The sequence below is a fragment of the Corvus cornix genome, chromosome 2 (genome assembly GCF_000738735.6).
Source record: "Corvus cornix cornix isolate S_Up_H32 chromosome 2, ASM73873v5, whole genome shotgun sequence".
NCBI classification, from domain to species: domain Eukaryota; kingdom Metazoa; phylum Chordata; class Aves; order Passeriformes; family Corvidae; genus Corvus; species Corvus cornix.
This window is the reverse complement of record NC_046333.1, coordinates 86,828,363-86,853,410: the sequence shown is the minus strand read 5'-3', so window position 1 is coordinate 86,853,410 and position 25,048 is coordinate 86,828,363. Positions and strand designations below refer to the sequence as shown.

Sequence of the window (25,048 nt, the reverse complement as noted above, 5' to 3'; positions counted from 1 at the left end):
CAAGTAATAAGCTCTTTGCAGAGCATGGGACCAGCTTCTTTTCCTTTCCTTGGGACAGGTACTAGGTGTTCCAGGAAAAAGGGAAATGGTGGTTTTTCACAGCATGCTAATGCATCTGAAGATGGACAAGGAAAAGAGAGGAAGTAGTGCAAGTGCTGCCTCACATAAATATCTTATCCCCTTTACCTCCAAACTTTCCACCAATATTGCACATCAAAGCTAGCCTGTGAAAATTCAAGAAGACAGGTTTAACTTCTGGAAAGCTAAATAGTGAAAGGGAGACAAGATTAGGCTTATAATGACAGGATATTTTATACATAACTGTGGTGATATTAGATTCCTTCCATATGTGCTGACTCTGCAGAGTCACTACTTGCATTTATTTATTTTAATAAAAGGCAGAAGCTACATCTGTTTACAAATTAATAAAAATTTGTTGTAGTCATAGAATCTTTTGTGTTGGAAGGGGCTTTTAAAAGTCATCTAGTACAACCTCCCTGCAATGAGCAGCGAAATCTTCAACTAGAACTGGTTGCTCAGAGCCCCATCCAACCTGACCTTGAATGTTTCCAAGGATGGGGCATCTACCATCTCTCTGAGGTACCTGTACCAGTGTCTCACAACCCTCACTTCTGTAATCTAAATCAACCCTCTTTTAGTTTAAAACCATTACTCCTTGTCCTATCATAAGTTTGGTCCCATCTTTCTTGCAGGCCCCCTTTTGATTCTGGGAGGCTGCTCTATGGTCTCCCCAGAGCCTTCGCTTCTCCGGACTGGATAAACCCAACCCTCTCAGACTTTCTTCATAAAAGAGGTATTCCATCCCTCCAATTTTGTGTCATATTTCTGATGCACAAATAGCATTGGTGGGAATTTGCCTGTGTGTCATTTGGAATTGAGAATCAGACAGGAAATTCAGGGCCAGTCCTGATGCCTGCTGTCGTGCATTGGTGCTCTTTCTGTGGGGATACACAAGGGTTGAGGAGCAACCAGCTCACTCTCTATTGGGTTAGCCCTTTAGTAATGTGTGTAGAACCTTGCTGTATCACAGGTAAATTCACCTTGTCATGAGCTCGGGTCATGTCCAACACCACAAAACAAGAGATGGAAAATTGGCCAGTGGAAAAAAAAAGGGTCAAAATGGACTGACAAGCTATGTTGGAAGAAGAAGGAATAGAGAAGTCTGCACTCTAAAATTCTGACCTGGCACTCCACTAGTTAGGGTACTTGGATCTCTATTCACACACAGCACTGTGTATTCGGGCTACTTGTGCCTGGATGTTGGTAGGACAGTTGAAGGAGGAATTTCTTTTCCCTGGTTCAAGATATTGGCTTACTTTTAGATTAAAGAAATGTGGTTTGTGGAAAGGAATATATTGTAAGGAATACACTGAATTAATTCCTGAAGGGCAGAGGTAGAGAAGGAAAAGAGATGGATGGCTAATACAGCTTAAGAAGGAGATTTATTTGGCAGATGCAGATTCCTGGTCAATTTGTGCTCTCAAGTAGATGCTGAGATGTCAGCTAGAGGGGAGAGAGAGAAAGGAAGGGAATTTAGCTTCATGATTGTGCATAAAAATAACATTAAAGCTGTCCTATAACCCTCTCCTATCCATCTCCTCCAAAATGTAAGTCTGAGTGGTTTGCAAAATCCTTTCAAATGAGCCTACCCTGGTTCAGACACTGGGAAGTGCATTGTGACAGGCTCTTAACAGCAGTAGGCACCATATGTAACTGTTGCTGCTCTTTGTGTATGTGCCATGCATACATATGCTCAGCAATGAAACATGTGTATGGTGAGTGAATGAAAAGCAGTCCATGAACTCTCTCCCTTTCTGTTTGCTCTGTGTGAGGCAAGTGGATTTATGCATATCATGTGCACATACATCATGAGTGTGAGAAACAATCAGCTGGAGCATTTGAAGGCTGTTTTGTGGGTTGCCTGTCCAATTCCCGGAGGTGTGCCTTGCTAATTCTGTTCTTCTTTTAAAAAGAATAATTTTTTTTATTTGTTTTAGTTGCTCAAAAAAAAAAAAAAAGAAAACCCAGAACATAGGAAATGCATTTTTTCTAAAAAAGCACAGATGCAAATGTAATGCGGGGAGGAGGGGGAACGAACCTCAAAATTAATTGTTTCCAATTCTGATACTGTTTTTGAATGTGGAGAGGACTGTCTGTGTCTCAAAGGTCTTCCTTACAGCTGCAGAATAGTTCATCCCAGGGTGCCATGTGGTTGTGGAGCCAACCTCTGTACATTACCAGGAGAGGCATGGTCCTGGGCAACTACAGGAGAGGTCAGACCCAGCAGGAGTCTTGAGTAGATATTGATGGCTTGCTCTGTCTTCCAGTCTTTGCAAAGACCCTTCTGGGAATTAACACCACTCTTGCTCCCCCTTCCTACCAACCCTGCACAGTGAGTCACTCACTTGTGCTAGCAAGGAGTTTCCCCACCATCCGAGACACATTATCCTCATTTTACGGTCAGCAGCAGCAGCAGCAGTACTGCCACTCTTTCCTGGTACAGAACAAGTGACTCCCCTGGGAAAGTCAGTCAGTCTAATCAATTTCATCCTTAAGGAAAATGGGACTCCAGAGGCGGAGTGTGATTTGCCCAGGTTGGTGCGGCAAATCCTTAGTGGCACTTGGAGCCTGCAAAAGCTGAGCTGGTGTTTGTTTCTTCTCGGCACCAGTTTGTGCATCGATCACCAGAGCCCGACTCACCTCACCAGAGTAATTGTTACCTAAGCCTGTATGGCTGGCTGCTCTCCGTGCTCCTGCATGCTCCCTGTGCATACACATTGCCTGATGAATGCACACCCTGTTGAGTGTTATTGCTTTCTTAATGCGCTGCAATTTTCCCCCCGATATTCTAACTGAGAATGACTGTTGCTGTAGAACATCCTCCCTCCAGTTGCTGCAACCCATGTTTATTTACAAGAGCACATTTTACATCAGCTGTCACTGGGGTCTTACTGAAATAGAAGTTTCAAGTTCACAGAACAATAAAATATATAAATTACGTATTATAATTAACTGAACAGCATGAGCAAGCTTTCAAACACCAGACTTTGTTATGCCCTAATTATACACTGCGCACACACCAGGCCTTAAGCACCTCTGACCGTCTGTGCTGGGGACTGGGCACTGCTTCCACCCTGATTTCAGCCCAGCAGGCAGCACTTTGTACCACAATCCCAGCTGGTGCCAGGTTATGCACGCACGTGAGAGCTTGCACACGCTATCTGTCTTTTATTGCCATTCTGCACCATCCTCACAGGACCCCATGGGCAGGACCAGGAGGGGAGGAGAAGGAGAGGGAAATGTCATTTTCATTCAAAGCAGTGTTATTTTCCAGCCTGTACAGATTTGTAGAGAAATCCTGTCCACCCCTGAGGTTTGTCTGCTAGCCCTCTCTATACGGTTCAAGTTGCTGAGAGACCTTGTTCTTCTTCTGGAGAGAATGGGACAATTTTCTGCTGGAGTCCCCTCAACCTCCCACCTGGAGCTGTGTCACACATCCACTTCAGGTGTTTGCCCACACTGTGTTCAGCATCCAGAGTCTGGTTGTGGGCATCACCCATTACTGCCCTTTAGGGGCTCCTGCAAACCTCATTTCTCCATGTCTACATGATGTGCTGCTTTGAAGGAGCTGAGCTGGGCCTCCATGGGTCAGGGGCAGTGTTTAACCTCCTGGCAAGCCACTGGTGTGCCTGCAGTTAGTTCAGCCCTTCGTCATTTTGACAGGAGGTGATTCCACATGCACAGACCCCAGAGGAGAGGACGTTGCTCATTTTTAGGTGAGGGCAGTCAATAAGCCTCTGGAAGGAGACTTAAAACTTATGTCTTGCTCAAGTTATAGGCTGGAGAAAGTCAGAGACAGGAGGTTTGATTGACTGCAGCCGAGGAAACGTTTATGTGCACAGCCACCATATATTTCCACATCAGGAGCATCCTCAGGAAAGGTCACTGTGCTTAGGAGCTGAATCCTTGCAGTGAGGCTTTACAGGTGTTCAGGCAGCTTGTTAACAGCAGGAAACACAGAGAGTGTGAGCCCTTTTGTGGCTCATTAAAAGCCCAGGTGGATTTGTAAACTTGGGTCTATGCTCTTTCTGACACCTGATTTTGGTCTTTAAAATGTGTGATCAGTATTTAAATCTGTGTAATGTGAATCTTTCCTTATTTCTACTTGAGCACTTGATTTGTCGCTATAAGATAGTGTCATGGTAATGGACCCGCAACTAAGAGCTCCATGTCTAGATGTCAGGTAGCCCTTACAGAAACAAGACATTTGACTGTTCCTATGCCTATCCAGCCAAGACAACACCATATTCTAGGGTGTTGAACACTGTGCCTGTGAGGAGGTTTCTTGATAAAGCTTCATAATTAAATTTAGAAATTATAACTTGTGAATTATGATTCGCATTGAGTAGGGGTTTCTTGCCATAGAGCATGGACATGGAAAGAGAGCATGAACTTTTGGAACAGTTCAGAAAGGTTAGGAGAGAGTTCAGTCTGTCCAAATCTTTCACAGAACAGCTATCACTTTTGATAATTTTTTAAATTGGGAAAAATCTGTTTTTTGAAATCTATGGCACATTTATTACACTTCTGGGGTTTATGATACTGCATTGTATTATTGTTTTATATTTGTGCTTTATACTTTAATGTTTTGACATTATTAAAACAAATTATTATTTTCTTGCTGGAGAAAACAACTAGCGAAACAAAATGTTCTGAGAGCTCCAAAATAATTTTTTATTCAGTTTTGCCATTGCATGGAAAATCTGAGAGTGCAGCTTTTGAAAAGAAAAAAAATCACACTTCATCTATTGGAATTCCTGACCAGAGCTACTGTAACACTGTACTACATTAACCCTCAAAAGATTAACAAGCATTTAAATCAAAGCTGACTGAATAAATTGTAATGAATAATTTATTCAATTAATTTCTCTTCTGTTTTCTCTTTACCTGTTTGCCTATTAATACATTGTAGCTAATTTAGTTGTTCTTTGAAATATTTTACCAATAATTTCTTTAAATTATCTGATCAGGAAAAAAAAATATTAAACTTAACAGAATGTGTTATTATAAATAGAGAATTTGAAAGGGAATTTTATAGTACCATAGGATGTAGATATTCTTGGACTGCTTATTGCAAAAAGGAGAATATTATCTGAAACCCACAGGTGCTTGAAATAATTTCTATTTTGACATTTCCTGGTTTCATTTCTATTTTTATGTATAAGAAAAATAATATGTAAGAGAGTCTCAAGCTGTCGGTGGGTGTTCAAAAACAAGTCATGGGATGCATTTGATATTCAAATTTTTTTGAATTTGCATTTATAAGATACATAGCCCCTGTTTATTCTCTGATTGGATGATCTCAACCTTCCAGACTATTTTCTTATGTGACTACTAAATTACATTTTAAATCCCAGTGTCCAAGAACATCTTACAATGTTTCAAGGAAGGTTTCTGCCCTAAAGCCACTCACAGGTGTTTTTGCTGTCAGTAAATATGGATGGAGAAAGGGTGGGGGTTTTTTTAACATCTCAGGTCTGGAAAGATTTCCTATTTCATTTTTCTAGTCGTAATTGCTAAATGAGTCAAGGATATTTTTTCTGGGAAGACAGACAGTAGTATTTTTCAATGTTTAAACTGACTTTACCCAAGCCAGTCTCTGCACATCTGTCACTAGGCTCTCTGTTTTGCTTTGAAGCATGGGGTGGTTCTTTGGACAGATGTCCCCACTCACTTCCTTCATTGCACTGGAAAACCTCCTTCAAACTTGTCCCTCACAGCAGTGGAGAAGTCACCCACAGCAGTGGGAGCCTGGCTGTGCCACGAGCCATGATGGTAAGGAACATTCCCAGTCTTCATTCTCCAGTTCCCCCAGCACTACTGGGATATATTCCACTGAGGTGGGAGGTGCATGGTAAATTAAAACAGATATATATATATATATATATATATATATATATATAGGCAGGAAGAAGAAAGAAAACTTGCTTCCTCTGTGCTTCAGTGGTGAATTGGTGGCGTGGCACTTGGCTTGCTGGGGCTTGTGGGGGGTTAGCAGGCAGTGGGAGGGTGACAGTGAAGGCAGCAGCAGTGAGGAATGTGCTTTCTGCATGGTGGTCATCAGCACCCGATGAACATGAAGGTTTCTCAGGTTTTATCGTGCTTCCTTGCTTCCATTTGGTTGCATGAAACAAGACTGTATTTTTATTGTCTACACAGATTTTTTATTAATCAATAACCCAGCATTACTTTAAAATCTAATTTTAATTGGAACTTTTCTAGAAGCTAAAATAATTTTTCTCCCATCTTTCCCCATCTTTCCCTCACTGATGTGAGTAGAAACTCCTCTGTATAATGCTGTACCCTATTCCCACACAGCTGAAAATGGTAGCATGACTCACTGGTGAACAGGGATAATCTGCAATGTCCTCCCTGAGGGTCACTGCACTCCTCCTATGCCTAGAATACTTTTGTATTGCTTGGTATCCTCCCTCTGTTGCAGCTTGACTCCACTCTCTGAAACAAAAATGTTTTCTCTACTAAGACAACTTGTTCAGCTTGCAGTCAAAATTTAACCGCAACAGTGATGGGATTGTGTCCAGAGAAGACTCTTCCTCTCAGGCAGGTCAGGGACAAGGGCCAGAGCCAGCATAAGGCCAGGAACAAGCCTTCACAGAGCGTCCTAACTACAAAGCATGAGGTGCTCACCTGTGCAACTGCTGCAGCAATACCATTTCTTCCTCGGGAATGCTGAGATTTTCAAACATAAAATAAAACTTCATGACACTGTGCCTAAGAAGCAGCTTTGCATCTGACCCACAGAGCTCAAGCCCTGGGGAAACTCAGCTATGTATTAATAATGCCTTTAAGGGCAAATTATTTGCCTTGGGAAAGGCTCTCTTTTTTCCATCATGTTTGAGAGACGATAAATATAGCTTCCAGCTGTAGCTTTCTTGAGCAAAAGACCATCCTGAACACACTGATGCCTGTGCAGGAGCTTCAATTGATTTTGAAGGGGCCAAGGCTTCTCCTCTTTCCCTGTTTAATTTTCCTAGGCAGGACTCCATGCACTCTTGGCACTAATTCAGTGAGAAAGAGCAGTGTGCTTTAGTAAAAAGAGACTTTAGGATGGTGTTGTCAATGCCAATGTGAAGGCAATTTAAGCAATTTTGACTTAAGAAATGGCTAACAACCTTTTCACATACCAGTAGGATGGTTCAGGAAAAATTAGCAGTTTCAGAGTGATTAATAAAAACTCACCTCTCATTTGGATCTTAATTAATTCTTCTGTTACAGGAGCTGCAGCTTTTGCTGTTAGCTGAAAGTGGTCTGACCTTCAAATAAAATGGCAGGTACTTTAGAAGGAGAAATATTCCAGGGCCTATTGGTATCATGGCACCATCTCTATGTGCTTTTCAGGCATTTGCACATTTCTCTACTGCCTGTTCTGATAAGGACCTTACTCTGAGCAAAATCTGGTCCTTAACAGCTCTGGGTTATTCAGCAGTTGTCTTGTACTGTATGAATGATGAAACCCATAACAGTGGACATTGACTCTACTCTGGTCATTTTAAATTACATTTTTTTTGTAAAGAGTTTAGGCTTACTCCTGATAATCTTTTCCAGTTTGGGATTGAAAGGCATTTCTCCAAAGCTTTTCAGTTCCCTAGAATTCTTTTGGTTGTTAATGTAACATAAGAAATAAAGAAAACCAGGACATTCCTTCTAACACCATCAAAGCATTTAATAAGAAATGAAAGAGGATTTCTTTTGTTCCTACAATTATGACTGTTGAAGCAAGCTGTGGTAGTGAACATTATCTGGTTTTCAATAATTTTGTTATTCGAGAGAAGCTTAGACTACTGTGCATACAGTTACAACCCGTTATCACAGGAGAACATAAGGCAGTGAATGCCACATGAGCAGCAGTCTCATGCAGGCAGGGAGAAAACAGTGATTTTTGTGGGGAAAGCATTCAATTAGGACATTAAAAATATCTGGCTTAGGTATGTCCCTCAGCTATATGCTTTTTGTGGGTCCTTGGAGGTGTTGTTTAGGGGCGAATCTTCAAAGACGTTTAGGCATACAGCTCTCATGGGATTAAAAGGGACTTCACTGACTTTGTGGGCTTTGTCTTTCTGGGTCTGGTTTCCACCAGGTGATGAAGTTTATTTCATATCCTGTGTACTGCAATTGTAATCTTTGGACAAAAGGCACTTTCTCTCAGCATGTGTCATTTCATCAATTTCCAAAATGGACCCAGGGACCAAATATATGGAGACCAAGCAAGGATTGTACTGTACTGCGCAGGTTTGTGTGTGCATGTATTCATGTGCACACTGTCTCTCTAGTAACCTTTTCTGTCCCTTTCTAGCTTTGTTAGTGTCAAGGTAAAAATGCTTTTCTATCTTCCCTGTCTTCTTAAATGGCTTTCCTGACTTCCCGTTCTTTGTTTTTCATCTGATTTGAATCTAAGCTATGAAGGAAGATGAACATCTGACTTGCTGGAGAGCATCACTCCTGTGAATAAGATCTATGTTTAAAGATGTTTCAATTATCCACAGAAACAAGTGCTTTTAAAGCTGTTAGATCTGTTTCCTTACGGATTTGACTTCTCATTTTGCATTACATTGCACTGTATAATGTGCAAAATATACAAAGGGCAAATTGGAGTGCTATGAATATGATTCTGACTATGTGCAATCTTCTATATTATACAACATGAAATTCGTTAAAAAGTTAAGACAAAAAATTATTTCAAAACAGGATGACAGAATGACGGAAGTGTCATATGACTATATGGAAAGGCTATGTCTGCATATCTTCATCATAGCTTTTCCCCAGCTTGCTTTTAAAAGGAAATTCTGGCAAATTTTAGGCAATTCCACACAACCCTTTGGTTTTGATAGAACCACATGAACAGAATCTGGTTCTATAAATCTTTTCTCAACGAAGTCCTTCTAAAACCTTAATTAAAACACGCTGTCTCTACCAGTGCTACAGGAAATCAGATAACAAAGCAATGGCACCCAATATGCTCCTCTAGATGACACAATTTCCTATTTCATTTACAGTCTTAACAAACGCTTCACTTTCTCTTCATTAAGTCCATATGCATCTCTCTTTGTCCTGGAGATAATATAACTGCTGGCACTGCAGGCTGTGCTTATGAAATTGTTATTTTTAAGACCATAAAGCACATGACACAGTGTTATAGGAGCTGCCCTAATGAAATCAACGGCTCTGTCACTGTGCTCATGATCATTTACACCACAGACTGATCCAACTGCTGGCACCGAGTAACATCTGTTTTGAAATTCAGAGGGGCCATCAAATTCTTCCAGAATTTCCCATCATTAAAGAAGCCAGTTGCCCCCATTATTTTCTTTCTTCTGTACATGAGATTGGTCTGAGTGTTTTAATTACCAGAGGAAGGAGAAAGTATGTCCAGCTCACCTAACATCTAAGTAGCCAGTGTACCGTGGGAAAAAGAAAATGAAAGAAAATCCAGCCAAAGTTCATCAATGTGAAATATTGTCAGTCTTATTTCTCTTTGTGTCCTGATCCTGTTTGCACTCAATGTGTTCATATATGAGTGAAAAGGAGATTTCAATCAACAGTTTATGCAGCATGTCCAGTTTTCATGCACTCATGCGTGACCTTTTCTTACCCTGCAGGTACAATTGGTTTCTCAGTGACATATACCTTATTAACTTTTTCATGCTGGGATTGCACTGAAGTGATGCTGCGTTTACCCCCAGGAGTCACATCAGGTGAGAGGCTTTCAAATCACAATTTACAGAAATGGTCTCCTGCAGATGTCCTGAGGAGGATAAGAATCTCTTAGAGAGAGGAGAAACCGTCCCTACCACTCAGAGAGGTGGTGTCTCATGGTTCATGAGCAATATCAATCTCGTGGGCCCTTTAAAGCAATTTCCATTCTTACATATTCCTCACCACTCTCATCTTTATTGTACTTTTCAGTGGCTCTGCAGGGCTGTGAAGACCCAGGGATTGCTTTCTCAGTAGCAGCCATTCAGCTTCACTGCTCCTCTGTAAAACTTTGTCTCTTCTCCTGGGAGTCAGCAAAAAGAGCATAGAGCAACCAGGAAGAGCAGCAGGGAAAATGGAGAGGTGAAGTAAAAGGCAGAATGACCTGTCAAGACAAGGAGACAGGGCTTTTCTCCAGGCCAGTCAGAGGGCCTGCTCTGAGATGAGCAAGAAAGGCCAAGGTTGATCAACCTACAGTGAAAAACAGCTAAGCAGCAGCAACACCATTTTCCTTAACTGGGGATCTGATCAAAAGCCTGCTTAGTTCAGTGGAAAAAGGCTTCCACTGAGATCAGTAGATTTTAGATCTGTCCTCCAAACATGTCCTATCTTTGGTAATTAAAACAGCTTTTGCTGCTTCCTGTTCATCTTAACATCACAGATCCCATGATTCTGTTATGGAAGAAGTGGACTTGCTCATGACTAACGGGTGGAATGCTGGCAAGAAAGTTTCTATTCCAGAATCTGGCCTGTAAAACTTATATTGCTAGTAAAGATGTGAGGGGAGGAAAACATATAGGGTGGTTCTCAGTCTCATGGTGAGCTTCCAGAACAGCATGAAGCAGCAAATCCCCAGCTTAGTGGCTGCAAAAGAAGTGCTGTTCACTTGGAAACACCATGAAACAGAAGCCCAGATATTTGTTACTGCCACTCTGGAAGTCCAAATGGCAAAATGAACTGCTGGCTTTCATCATCACTCCACCAATGAGTTCCTGCAAGAGCCTTTGTAAAGGAAACGGGAATTTAGCATCCAAGTTCCCTTCTGAGATCTCATGAAATATTGTGGGCATTAAGAAAAAGGATTGCAGAACTGTAGCTATTCACTGCTGTTTCTTTGGTCCAAACATCACTAGGAATATTATTTTAAGAGGGACAATTTGAGACATGAGGTCTAAATCTGACTCTAGGCTTCAGTGAGTAGGACCCAGAGACACCATTCATCAAAGCCCAGACCTGAGTCTCTTCACTGGCTGTTGCAGTGTCCCAGACCATGCTCACCCAGGGCTCGAGCTGTGCTCTTGAGTCTCGCCTGCCAGCATCCAGCACATTTTGAATGCCTCTGTGATTCTGAGCAGTAACAATGCTCCCAATTGCTAACAACAAACGAAAGGGCCAAGAGTGCTTATTTTGGTGCCCTGTCCACATCTTTTGTGTATCCAGAGTTTTAATGTAGGTATTTGTAGAGAGCCAAAGGAAACCCACAGCTCTTTTTATACAAAGTGGAAAATTACAGAGAATAAGTCTGGGGAGTACATAAAAAGAGCATAAAACAGAACAATACCCTACTACCAACAAAATACTGTCCATCCTTGTCCTAACCATAGAGAAGTAAAGCAAATCTGTCTCTTTTCTTCCAGCCATAGATGTTTTGATCATGATCCACAGCTAACACTTTGCAATGCTCGAAGATATGGCTGGGCAAGGAACATCTGGAGAAGCCAAGTGAGACACCAGGACTGCATTGCCAAATCCCTGCAGGAGATTCCTATTGCATAAAATATTCCAGTGATCAAGCAGTGATTGCCCACTTGTCAGCGTGAGGGAGAGCTCTGTGAGTGAAAGGCAAGAACTACTCTCCTGGAAGGAAAGCTGCAGCTCACTTGCAGGTAAACATTGCTGAGCTGCCACCTGTGGCATTGCTGGGCTTGGTGTCATGCCGAACACAATGAGGCTTTTTAGCTATTAATGGGCAATTTTATCCATATTTTACATGTTTTTTCCTCTGTTCCCCTACTTGTCTAGCCCTCCCTCACAGTAAACCACTGCTGCTTGGTGTATGCCAGAGGGAGCAGTCTGTTTCAATTACTGTGGCAACACTACACCTCTGCTGATAACAAATAGCCATTGTGCTCCTGGCCCCAGGAAAAGGCACTGTAGGGAATTATGCCTCTGGTTTGTAGGCAATAGTTCAATTTCCTAATTTATTTTCAATATTCAAAATTTCACCCATGCCCAGTCAGTTTTCTCTGCCATCTACAGTCCCAAAGAAGAAGGGATTGATCCTACTTATTTAAGGATCCAAGCTTTTCAGGGGGTACAATGAGACTTCACATGTTTCTACATGAATAAGAGCACCAAAATTTAGTCCACCTTCATGTTAGTCAAGCATGCTAACTGTTCACACAAAGATCATCTTCAGTGCAAGATGAGTGAAGCCTCACCATGACCTAGGAAGGAGAGAGATCCTCTTACTCCTCTGTATACAGTCAGGACAGCAAGAGGTGAGGTGGTCTGCTCAGGGCAGGGGGCATCAGGGCCAGAAATTGAAAGCCACCTCCTGACCTCCAGGCCCACAGCTTTCTGCACTTTGTTCTGTCTTCTCAGATTAAATGGTTGAGCACGACAGGCCAGCGTGAGCAGAGGTATAAAACAACACAAGCAAATGTCTGTGTTGGTTTACTGATGTTTGCTCAAAGTCATACTTACCAGATATCCTGTGTTAGGATTTCCCTGGATCACTGGCCATAATTCTCTATGTGCCAGCCTGTAATTTCTGAAAACACTACTTTTGCTTCTATTTTAAAGTCCCCTTTCCTATCATTTTCTCCACGGTTATCAGGGCTGGGTAGTTCTGTAAGAGCTCAGTCAGAGTGAGGGAAAATAGCAGTATGGGAGAAAAATGGCAGTGATGGCAAACTTCAAAAGGTTTGGAGGTTCAGACAGAGGTGTAAGCTTATCTGAACCTCTTTGGTGTGGAAATTGATACAGAATTTCATGAAAAACCTCAACTTTCTTGTAAGACATCTGGCAGATCAGAGCTTCAGCTGGTTTTGAAGTAACTTGAGAGTGACCTTTCCTGCACTGTTTCCATATTTTGTCTTCCTGTCCACAGCAAATGAGAACTGGCAGAAGCACACAATGGGTTTTGGTGTGTGGGGGCAGGCTCCCTGTTTCCCTGTCCTCTGTCCTTTGTCATCAACAGGCTTAAGGGCCCAGCCTGCTAACAACAAAATGCCCAGCCAACCAACGTGCCCTTTTTAAGCTTTACAAGAATGTTTTTGGAGGTTGGGAGAGGAAGTATGCAGAGGTGAATAATTATTTCATGTGAGCAGGCTGATTTTTATGGGGGCCAGCAGATCAACTGGAAGCCTCACAATGCAGAGTTGATATCAGGATAAAAACTAATGTGAAACTGTGCAGGATAAATTTCCCTTGACATACATCCCATGCCACTTCAGAGAAATTTCTGGCTTGCATGGATTGTAAAAAGACTACAGATTTTGGGCTTTTGTTTTTACACAAGACTACAAATTCCTGACGCTGTGATTGTTGCCCTTGATATGAAAGTTGCATGTTATGATTCAATGGTTTTAGCTCTCCTTAAAAAGCTCATTAATCACTGATTTTACATGTCTATAATTATTCTGCTGGAAATCTCAATCAATTTTTTTAGTGTGAGAGTCAATAGTTAGAGGGCTGTCAAATCTATTCATTATAAAATACTTTTGTCAAGAGTATATTACCAGGCTGTAAACACTTGTTCTAATCTAAAAAAATTGCGCAAAAAGAATCTGATAAAGAAGGTAAGATTTAAGAAAGGGAAAGAAACAAAAGGAAGAGAAAAATCCATACGGCTGTTTTTAGTTACATGTCCTTTACTGAAGGTAGTGTGAGACACCCAGCTCTGCAGGCTTGGGATGAGCACAAAGCTACAGTGCTCCTCTCCTTTCTGCCAGCAGAGGGAAAGAAAAGGCTGCTATTATTCCCTCCTCCTTCAGATACTGCAGATGGTTTTCTGTCCCAGGCAAACAGCAGTGCAGCTCCTGATGCCAAAGTCTGTGCTCCAGGCAGAGGTTTCTGTGCCACAAATGCCTGTCTAGCAGGTGTCTTTAATCAAATCCAGGTCTACTCTGTATTTTGTACAAAAGGTGTAATTTTGATATGAGAGGTTCCATTAAATAATGTCATGGTTCCTTTTGCTCTGAAACTTTGCAGTAAGGCAGTCCAAACCAAGCACTCTACCAGGTTCTGGCAGGGAGACAGCTACCACAGAAAATGCCATGAATTTGTGCCAGAGCTGGCACTGGAGCCTCCCTTGCTCTTGCCCCATTTCCTGTGGATGGATTTGGTTGGAGGAGTATGGTGTACTTCCCAGCTCGCTGTCCTGGGCTGTCTGGGCAGGCAGCCTGTGACTGCATGCACAGATAAATTAGGAGCATGAGCTTGGATGGGGAGAGCACCCGTTTAAAACATGCTGGTATATGCATGGGTCTCCTTACAATCTGGGGCAATTTTTGAAGTCCTCAGAACTGTCTCCACAGCTCTGGGACTTACATTCATTTTCTAGCAGAGGGCTGTGTGTTGCTATGTGGAGAAACTTGGATGGGAAAGGAGGCCAGGATGATAAAACATTTGAGTCCCATCCAGCAGTGGGAATATGGAAGAGCTCAGTCCCTAAGCCCTGAACACCTCCACCTCCACTGCCTAGTACGGCAGAGAGTAGTCATGCTGAAAATAACTTTCCCAATTTAGACAGAGAAGTCTCTGGTGTGTCCCCTTACTCTCAGAAAGTAGGCGCAAGAGGAACAAGTCAACTGAGGGGAAATCTCTGGCTTCTCAGCATGTTGTTTCTGACAGGTGTGGGGCTGCATGTGTCTGCTTCGTAACCACAAGAATGGTTTTCTGCAAATGATTAGACATTTCAATACAGAGTTGTTATGGCTGGAGAAGCCCCTTTTGCAGAACTGGATCACTGCAACTGCATAAGCAGCTGATAACAGTATTTTTAAATGGCCAGTGATTCCAAACAGAGCAATAAAGCACATCAACAAATACTTAGGGAAACAGCCGTATTTATGAGCCCCAGCTAATGCCCCAGCTGCATATCCCCGTGGCACACTGTGCCTCCAGGAGCTGTGCAAATGGAAATCAGGACAAAGCAGCCTTCTGTAGTGAGGCACTGGATTAAAAACTTAATTTTTTGCAAGTTTCCTGTTTCTTTCTGTGGATGTTTCTGCTTTACAAAACAGAAGGTGAGAATCAAAGTAATTCAGACTCATCCAAGATATCTGAAGGATGGCCTTGAATGCAGTGTTAGTGCACTAGGGAATTAACTCTGTGGGCTATAGGAAGGTTCTAGAGCTTGAAGGCAGTGTTTCTTGAAACCTGCAGGTGTGCAGCTAAAGAGGAGGCCTTCAGTGCCTCTCCCAAGTCCTTGAGCTCCACCAAGACAATCACTGTATATAGTCACCACAGGCTGTGGCCACAATGTTGATCAATTAGTAGTGTACAGTGTCTGGGGGAGCTGCAGAATCACACAGTCCGGAGGGAAGGGCTTTAGGGAGAGCTTACCTCCGAGCAGAGCCTGCTGAAGTCAGACCTGGCTTCTCTGGGCCTTATCCAGTCAGGCACTGGAAACCTTCAAGGATGGAGCCTGCACAACCTTTTTGGATAATCTGCATCAAAGTCTGCCTGTCTCTGTAGCGGAAAGGTTTCTCCTTATATCCTGTCTGGAGATGCCCTTATTCCTTTTTTGGCCACTGTCCTGTTCTATGATCACACATCTCAGTGAAGAGCCTGCTTCCATCTTCTCAATGACCTCTTTGGCAGGCTGCTGGTAGGTTGCTTTTTCCTTTGGGGTGAACGAGCCTTGTTTCCTCAGCCTTATCTCACATAGCAAGAAACATTGTGGTGGTCCCCTGCTTAGTTCACTCTGTTGGTCAACATCCCTGTATCTGGGAACACAAAACTGGACAGAATAATTGCCATGTAGCCTGACCAGTGCCAAATAAAGGGGAATGAAATTGAACTGTTATTCACCATTCTAAATTTAAAGAGAATCTAGTAGGAAATATTTTTAGTCCTTTGTGATTTAACATTTAGCTCAACCCTAAAATCAGAGTGAAGCCCAAAAGAATCCATGAACTACTTTTTTTTTTTTAAATGTTCCTCAAAGCAATGCTAATAAAAAATTGCTGAAGATGTAAAAAGGATTCAAAACCATAGTAGTTCATCGACTGCGATTAAAAAATTCTTATCTTTCATTTCAGCACTGCTGGTTCATTTGTGCATCAGAGACCATGGGGCTGAGCAAGCATCACAGGTAAAGATGTCAGCTCTGAGCTATTTTGGGGAGCAGGCATTCTTGCCTCAGGACATCTGAGGGAAGGGAGCAGCCAGCTCAGAAAGGCATGAAGAAATAGGATGGCCTAGGGATTTCCAGACTGGGACTCTGAAGGTGTTCCTGAGTGCTATATTGCTAACAGAATTGTACCTTTCCGAGTGGGATATTAAACACAGTGCTGCTAGGCTGCTAATTCACCTTGGTGAGTTGGAAGTCTTCTTTGTGTAGCTGCTGAAGCCTGTCACTGGCACCTGAGACTGCTTCCTTAGGAATGACAGACTGTGGCAGAGTCAGTAATACCTCACAGACCAGTAGAAATATTAATGTATTGGAAAAACGCCACTGGTGAATGGCCAAAGCTGAAAGACTCTGACTTTATTACCCAGATTTTCAGCGAGGTTTTTTTCTTTTAATCCTCCAGGCAATAATTCCCCCATCTCTTTGCTCCTAAAATCAGATTTCATTTTAATTTTTTTGAGAATAAATTGCTGTAAATCTTTGGAGAGTCCTCAGAAATGTGATGGCTGCTGTGTCAGGTATTTTGGTTGAAGAAATTCTGCAGCTGAGTTGATGGAAAATAACCTATTGCTTGCTTTTATTAACCATTGCCTGATTATTTTTTTCCCTAAGAGGCCAGAACTATAACTGGTCACAAGCTAGTGTTTCATCTACACAGAGATTAAGCCAAAAAAGTGTCAAAAGTAAATAAGTAACCCACAGGGATAATATTACCTTAATATTGTTGAAGGATTTGAATATATTTTGTGAGATAGCATTTTTTTTTATTTCTTCCCATTCTCTTTGCTTTGTTTTGAATGCAGAGAGGTTATATGAGCATTGTTTTAACTCACAAAAGCTTTCTGAATCTAAAGTGAAGCATTTCAAAATTTAAAAAAGGCAAAGTCAGAAAGACTGAGAACAGCAAGCAGCCCTCTCAGGGAATGCTGTTTGGAAGTGGTATTATTAGAGGTGCTGGAGCTGAGAGAGGAGAGCATGTGCACAAAATTCCCTGCGTCACTGAATATGACTTTCAAGACCTCATAATATCTTCTGTAAAAGCTACCATCCTGTCAAACATTTTTGCAGTTGATCTCTCTGTGGCTGAAACCATAAAGAAAGCTCAAATAAAGTCGCAACTATTTTTGCTATTAAAAAAGCCACATCCTTTTCCTTTTGTCTCCTTGTTCTAAAGCCCTGGCTGTACAGCATTTGATCAAGCCTTCAAAAAGACAAAACAAAATTTTCCCTCAGGCATAGAGCAGTCTTAGGAAGTTTTGGCTCAAGATACAGATACTTCTGTGAAAATGAAAATAGGATCTCGGAAACAAAATCCTACAGCAGCCATAACTGGCCATGGCTATGGTGGTTTTAATTATATCTAGAAAAACTGGGGGATTGCTATTATTACTGGAAGACTGAAGTGGGGCTGGTAGTTGTGATAAGGACAGGGGACCCTGAAGAAGCACAGCTGCTTTTTCACCTCTATGTCAGGATACAGCCATGCAGCAGCAGGCAAGCAAAAGGAGGTGCTTATGTGTCTTTTGTAGCATCTCTGGTAAATCCTCTTCCAAAGGGAAATGCCAGAGAGTGAATGCAGCTAGAGTGCTCTTTCTCGACATCATTCAGGCACAGCTCTCAGTCCTGAATTCTGAGCTGATGTTTAGCCATCAGAAGGATATTTTATACCTGTCTTGACCTGTTTAGCTGTAGGTAATCAGACAGCCTGCTGCTCTGTGCATGTGTATGTGAGCCCACACCTCTGTCGGGCAGTTACCTGCTAATAATCAGACCTGAGCTGACAGCACAAGGTCATTAATGGTTATTAAGTTTTTTGTCAACTCTGGCCTGTGTCTGATTTAAATCAGGGGTTTAGAAATGATAGCTGAGCACCTACATGACCTTCTGCCAAGCAGTTATATCAGTATTTAATATGTCAGATTTTTCCAGCCATATGTGTTCCCTCATTTCTGTGTTATTCTGTTACAGTGGGGATACTGTAACACGTGTATCAGACAACGAGGCCCATGGAAAAGAAATATCTATGGACAGATTCTTGCTAGATGTTTCAGAGATGTTTATTTCTCCAGCCGCATGGCCGGGGCTCTGCTGAGGAACTGTTCCAGTCACGGGACCCGAGGGTCCTTGCCTGGGCAGGGGAACACAAAACAACCAATGGGGAATGAGGCTGAGCAGGGGCAGGGAAACCCCGTGCCTCCCCCCAGGGCCCCTCTCCCAGGGATACGTGGCAGGGGGAGGGACCCCAATATTAACCTGACACTATTTTCTCACCATTGTGTACCTATAATTTTCTTCAATAAACTGGCAAAATTACTATGTCATTCTTTTTCAAGCCTTGAGTATGCATTCTTCACACAGATGCTAAGCATTAAAAATAGCAAGGAACAATGATAAATAATTGTAATGACCTGAGTGAGAGATGGCAAGAAATAAAGGAAATCATTTAAAGGGAAAAATTCTATTACCATCAGTAAGAAAAAATAAAGTGAGAAAATAATTGCAGAAGCTGAACTTAGTATTCTTGAGGGACCCCAACCCTGAACCCTGATACCAGGGATATGTCTGACATGCAGTTAACATCTATCTCGAGTAAGGCTGTGGAGATTATATCATCCATAGGGCAATCTCAAAGGTAGCTTTGTCTTATGTATATAAAATGTTGGAGTCATTCAGGTTTAGAAGCAGGAATGCATGGCTTCTATCTGTGTCACTCCTCTTTTCTCTAAGCTGTGAAGTCTGATCTTTGCTTTGGCAAGGAGCGCAACAAAACCTTACTCTTGCCCTTTCCATTTTGTGTGGAGGTATTTGGGCTGTAGTAAACTCATAATTTTTGTCTCCATGCCAGAAATGGAGCTACAGGCATCAGGAAAAGTGATTGCATATGACCAGCTCCCAGACACCATTCTGCAATTTTCTCCATGGAGGACATGGAGTGGATGGCATGATTGAAGTCTTATAACACAGCAAAGCTGTAAAATGAAACTTTAATGCCATAGTCTCTCCTCAAATGCCATACCTTGATACCTTAATCATTTTTGCCTTTCTTTCTTTGGACCCTCTCCAGTATTTTTAATTGGGTTGTCTGGTACCTAATGAGGGTTCTCAGTGTGAGTTCCCCTGCTTCAGCATGGAGCAAGTGAGAAAGTCCAGCACCCCTCTTCACTATGATCTACTGGCTTTATCCATAATTTACAAGCAGTGAACAATTTGCTGTCCAGTTTTGTTCTTCCTGAGTGCCTGACATTGTTTATTTGGGGTTTCTCTTTCTTGAAACACTTTGCTTTGGATTGTGTTAGTAGGGGTTAGTGCAGGTTTTGTTTTACATTGAATTTCCTTTTGTTACTTCTCACTTTAATTCTCTAGATACATATGTATTGCTGTATTTCTGCCCTTTCTCTTCTGTTCCTGAGTGTGCACTTTGCGACATCTTTTGCATTTCTAATGAAGGTATGACTCAGAGTCAAAACTGAAAGGAACCCTGTGAACATCTTGCTCCTGCTACCTCATCAGTCTCTCTGCTGCGGTTTTGTGCAGGGCTCCTTATCACTCTCCCTTCTGCTGTTGCTCTTCCTGTAGGTCTTTATTAAGCAAATTGTTTATGCTTGTTGGTGAACTTCGTGAATGCAAACAAGCCTGTCCTTTCATGCAGTGGTTGCTCAAACCTGACTTGGAAAGATTTAAGCATGCGCTTAAGTGTTGTTGAAGGGAGGCTTCTGTTCTGATTTAATTACCTTTATCCCTTACCTTTTGATTCTAGTCTTCTATGTATAAAACATCAATAACTCCCTCTAGAATGGATTCTTTCTTTATCCCACGTCACTTGTTGCTCATGTTTCCAATGCCCTCTTGAAGTTTTCTAATAGCTCTTTTTGTACTGCTGGGTCGATTATTTTACTGGAGATTGAAGATAAAAGTGCTGGGCAGTAATTGCCAAGATCATTCTTCCTTCTGTGTAAATCAATACTATATTTGCTTTATTTCCAGCCTTTGGGACCTCCATAGTTCTCTATGACTTTCAAAAATAATTGCCAATGGTTCAGTAAATTAACTAGCTAATTCCCTCATCACCTGAGGATGAGTGCAACCAGACCAGCTGATCTGTATGGTGGATATTCAAATTTTCCAGCTCTTCCTGTAACCTGCACTACAATAATGGCTATTTGGATAGGATTTTCATTATTTGCCAATTGTTACACCCCTTTTTTTAATTTTATTTGGGAAAAAATAGGGGGTGATTTGTCCTTGGAAGAAATACTGTTTTTTTCATCTTCCTCTCACTTATTAATGAAACTACTTTCTGGCTGGCTTTCCTTTCCCCTACAGGACATTTTTGAAAGCCATTCTTATTCCCCAGTACTGCTTGGGTTAGCATGAATTCAGCTAGGTTTCATCCTGTCCTTGTCATTTCTCTTTCCTCCTTTTTCTCCAATTTCTTTTCTATTTGCTGTTTCTCATTTCTGGGTTCTGTTTCCTCTGAGCAAAGCAGCTTGCACTGCTGTCACTGACCTATTCCAACAAATAATTGGAAACATAGCTGGGCCAGAAGGATCCAATCCATTACCAAATTCTCTCCCATTTCTCACTCACTGACCTGGTGTCCTCTCATACCTGGACTTTTTCACTGTCTTTTATTTATCAGCAATGGAAAACGAATAGCTTTAGGGGGATATTTGTGACTGTCTTTCCAAGATACTTCTCTTTTCCCAACAGAGACGTAATAGGCAGGTACCAAGATTAAGCAAGCCCTGTGTTTCTGGTTCCCCTGAGGTCACAGCAGAGACCCTCCCTGGAGGTGGCTGGCCATTTTTTCTGTAATTTGTCACTGCAACCTCAGCCAGTGTGTGACGTTCAAGCCCAGAGCACTTTTGTTGTTGTCTCTCTCTCATGCGCTTGTAAGGGCACTGACTCACATGACCTAGCAGGACTTTTCCATCTTTAACTTTTTTGAAACAGTTTACCTTTTACAGCAGTGCTCTCTCACTCTTTCATTTCTTGGTAGTTTCTTTTTCCCACAGGCTCAGTTTTATACCTCCCAGGTCTCAAAATGCCCTCACTTTAATAAATAATGGCAGTTTACAAGCTGTGATTTGGATGCTGTACTTGTTGTGCTTGGAGTATTTCTGAATTGATAATTGTCAAAAACTCTTACCAGATTTAGGGCAGATTTCTTTCCTGTCATTGTGGTACCAGCTCTCAAACTCAACTCTGCAGCTTTTAGAGTGGGTCATCATGTTGTGCTCAGAGTAATGTAGTGTAATGTAGTGTGTCAGGCAGCTCACACAACCTATTTCTCATTTGAAGCTGCTGCTACCCTAAAACGATGATTTTAAGAAGGAAAATTGTTTATTCTCTTCTTTGATGTTGTTTCATGCTCATATGCCTCTATTTTGCCCATTTTCCTCATGGTGGAGACTGCCTTTTTTGCTCCAGTGACCGGATGCTTGGACATGAAAACATGTTACCACCTATTGTCTTAGAGAGAGTGCAGGAAATAGGTCTGGGAGAGAACACCATTATTTTCTTTCTTAGCTTTTCTACCACAGGCATTTATTACCATGTTCCTGGCTTCCCACTGATTGTCTATGATACGGTCTTCTGAAAACATATGGATAAGACTTTAGAAACATATTACAGGAAATATTAAAAGTACTATCTTGTTACTAAATTGATAATTATCCTTCTTTTAAGAGTATCTTATGAAGAACAAACATGATACCACAGATGGTGTAGTTGGAAACAAGGTGGTTAATTTAAAAAAAAAAAAAAGGGAAAGAACCCCTCACCATTTAATTTGTACACTGTTGGGATTTTTCTGTGTAACCACTATGACCCTGCTGCTCCAGGAGCCTCGTGCCTTCCTTGCCATATTTCTGCATAACTCAGGTTGTGCATCTTGCTCTGACAGAAGTAGTTCATGTCCCCAGCTAAACCTTTCCATGCTCACAGATGTTTCATCTCACAGTGTTTAAATTTCATCATTACTTGAAAGAGGAAGCTGAGCATTTCAGGACCCTGATAAAGGGATTGCAGTGACTGTGCCCAGTCATACTGCCCAGTCTCTGCTCTGTGGTTGTTTAGTGAGCTGGGCTCTATCCACATTAGGTGAGCATCTGTGTTGCCCTGAAAAAAAGTGGATGAAGTTGGCCTCTTCTTCCTTACATGACTGAAAATATTTTTATATGTGGAGGAAATTCATGCTAAACCCTAAAAAACTAATGAAGGTCCAGCTTGTTAACACAGTAGGTGACTTGCTGTTGTCAGTGGCAGCATCTTTTTCTTCCAGGCAATTTGCTCATTATGACTTTGTTCTTTATTCCCTGCTGTCTTGTAGCATCAAGAATAGAGTCCCAATTAATATTTGCCATGTTGCCTCACATTCAGCCATCAGTTAGGCTTGAAAACTGCCCATTCTTTAGGCACTCCCACTTGAAATGTATGAGATGTTGTGGAGGACGGCCAAGGGAAAGGAAGGTCCTCAAAAGCTAATGGCAAACAGAGAACACGAAAACACTAAAAGACACTCCTGGCAATTGTTTCTAGTTCTAGTGCCTTTGATGTTGAAAGAACAACAAAAAGATGCGAAGAAATTTTAAAAACAAACCAAAAAAGAGGACAATATGAATGTAAAAGACATCCCCCTCCAAGATTTCAGTTATCCAAAAGCAGGTTTTGAACATGTTCCCTCGACAATTATTTGAGGAGAAGGCCGATAGCAGAGGGCTCTTAAATTCAGCACACAGAACTGTTAAGCAGTCTCCTCAGACATGGGAAGTGTGTGACTGAAGCTCGTGTCCCAGTCTTAGCTAGACTGATGGCTTCACAGGAGGGTTGTGAAGCCCCCAGGGGACTGCTCCTGGTAACACTGCACCTGACAGGCAGATGTGCACCCTCCTGTAGGTCATGGCAGCGGAGGAGGTGGATGTGTTTTGCCAGCACCAAGCTGGTTATTACATTTTCCCTTTAGACATTGCCATCTATTTGAGGGTCACTTCACAGCCAATCAAATCTGCAGCTCAGGGGGGGTGCATTCATTCAACATTTACTCACTGATGCTGGGTCCGTTTGCCTAGCAGTCTATAACACCCAGAAGTGTGTCATATTTAATTTTGTCACACCTATGCCCACATTCCCAAGTCTTGTAGCTATTGGCTGCCTGAAAGATAACAACTCCACACTGATATAGGTGTTTTGCCAAGACTAATGATGAGACAAAGTGTATAAAATTTAAGAAAGGCAGTCAAGCCCTGGTGGTTCAGACTTTGCTCTAGTCCTGTTATTTAATGATAAGGTTCCTCTTTATCTGATTGAAAATCGCTTTCTGCTGCAACACTGTTCAGAAAATAATTTCTTATACTTTCTGTCTCGCAGCAGGTTATATGGCTGCATTTGTTTTCAGTCTCGGTCTGATTGCAAATCTAAAATATGGTTCTTACTTCTTTTCAAACAAAGCAAAAATCCCTCTGAGCAGAATTTGAAAAAGTGGTCTGTCTTCTTTTAAAGATGGTTTTGAAAAGGTTTTGCAGGTTTTGAACTGTATAGGAAAACGTTAACCAGAAAGTTCCTTTTGTACTGGCTCTAGAACCTTGGCAGGAGCTTGGGGCTCCTATCAATCTAGGTAATGAGCACTAATAATAGTGATAATGACACTTTTGAATGTTTAAAATAGATTCTGTGACAATGTGCTGGCCAAATGTGATATAATCAAGTCTAATACAGTTTTAATTTTCAAGCTATATAAAAATCCAGTTTTGAGATTACATGCCATTCTGAGATAATCTTCCCTGCATAATGAGTTAAGAAATTTAGGCTTTTCCAAATGCCAGTTGCTGAATTTATAATTTTATCTTGGAGTTTAGACACATCAGAAGAGTAACAAGCAAGAGTGTTACCAAGAGCATGGGACCTGCTAGCATGTAATTTTAGGTGCTTAAAACACCAGATATTAGAGACACAGCTTCCCATAGTTGAGATTTAATATTTTCTAATTTATCAAAATCAGATATTTGGGATCCTACTTAAACAACCAAAATATGTAGACCTCAGCAGAAACCCAGTCTTCCAGGCCTGGGACAAGTTGTGTCTTTTTGTTTAAACAACATGACAACTTCTAGCATGCAGTTGCCAAAAAACCCAATGCATAAGAAGTCCCAGTTACTTTATTTCTTGGCCTAGCAGTTTCAGATATGCCCAGCAGAGAGCTCTTTGTCTCTCAATCTCTCTATTTCTAAGGAATGTGCCCCAGAAAACTTCAGCATGGAGAAAGCTCACGAGATAGGAAAGGCAAACTATGATATAGCAATGTCCCAGGTCAGGCTTAAGCCAGCAAAAAAGAATATCACTGAGTTAGCATGTTCTCACAGTTGATCTAGGCTCCATTCCTGTAGCAATTAGAAATTTAGATAAACAGGGGCCACTGAAATCTAGAGGTTCAAGGATAATAAAGGATATTAACTAAAGTCAGCTGAAAGCTGAAACTGTGTCTAATAAATTCTTTAGTAATAAAATTTCCTTTTCTTTTTATTTTTTTTTTTAAGACCACCTCAGGACTCAGGTCTTGGTAATTCACACTTATAAGTAATTCTCATTTTATTTACAGAAACACATTCTGAGGAATATCTTGGAAGTTTGCTGCAGAGATTCTCTGCTGGCTGCCAATACAAAGCTGCAGGTAATTAAAAGTTTCTAGCCAAACTTTCTATAAAAATGAAGTGAAAGAAAAATGCTCAAGTTCTGTAACTTCATATGTAAAGTACAACTCTAATCTTAAATATTTCCCCTAATCTCTCCATAATTCTTGGATTTAATTTGCTTAGCTTGCAAAAAAAAAAAAAGATTAGATATTTCCCTACAAGTAATGATGAATTATTCACTTGTCTTCTTGCTTATGAGTTGTTC

General features: G+C 41.5%; 1 long non-coding RNA gene across 1 annotated transcript; it reads left to right on the top strand.

The window, feature by feature from the left end:
* Positions 1 to 725: 725 nt before the first annotated feature.
* On the top strand, positions 726 to 24,813 carry LOC109143862. The gene is made up of 6 exons (XR_002044243.3): positions 726 to 814; positions 5,720 to 5,856; positions 9,699 to 9,794; positions 11,430 to 11,678; positions 16,062 to 16,114; positions 24,750 to 24,813. It is a non-coding gene; the product is annotated as an uncharacterized LOC109143862 (long non-coding RNA).
* Positions 24,814 to 25,048: the final 235 nt, after the last annotated feature.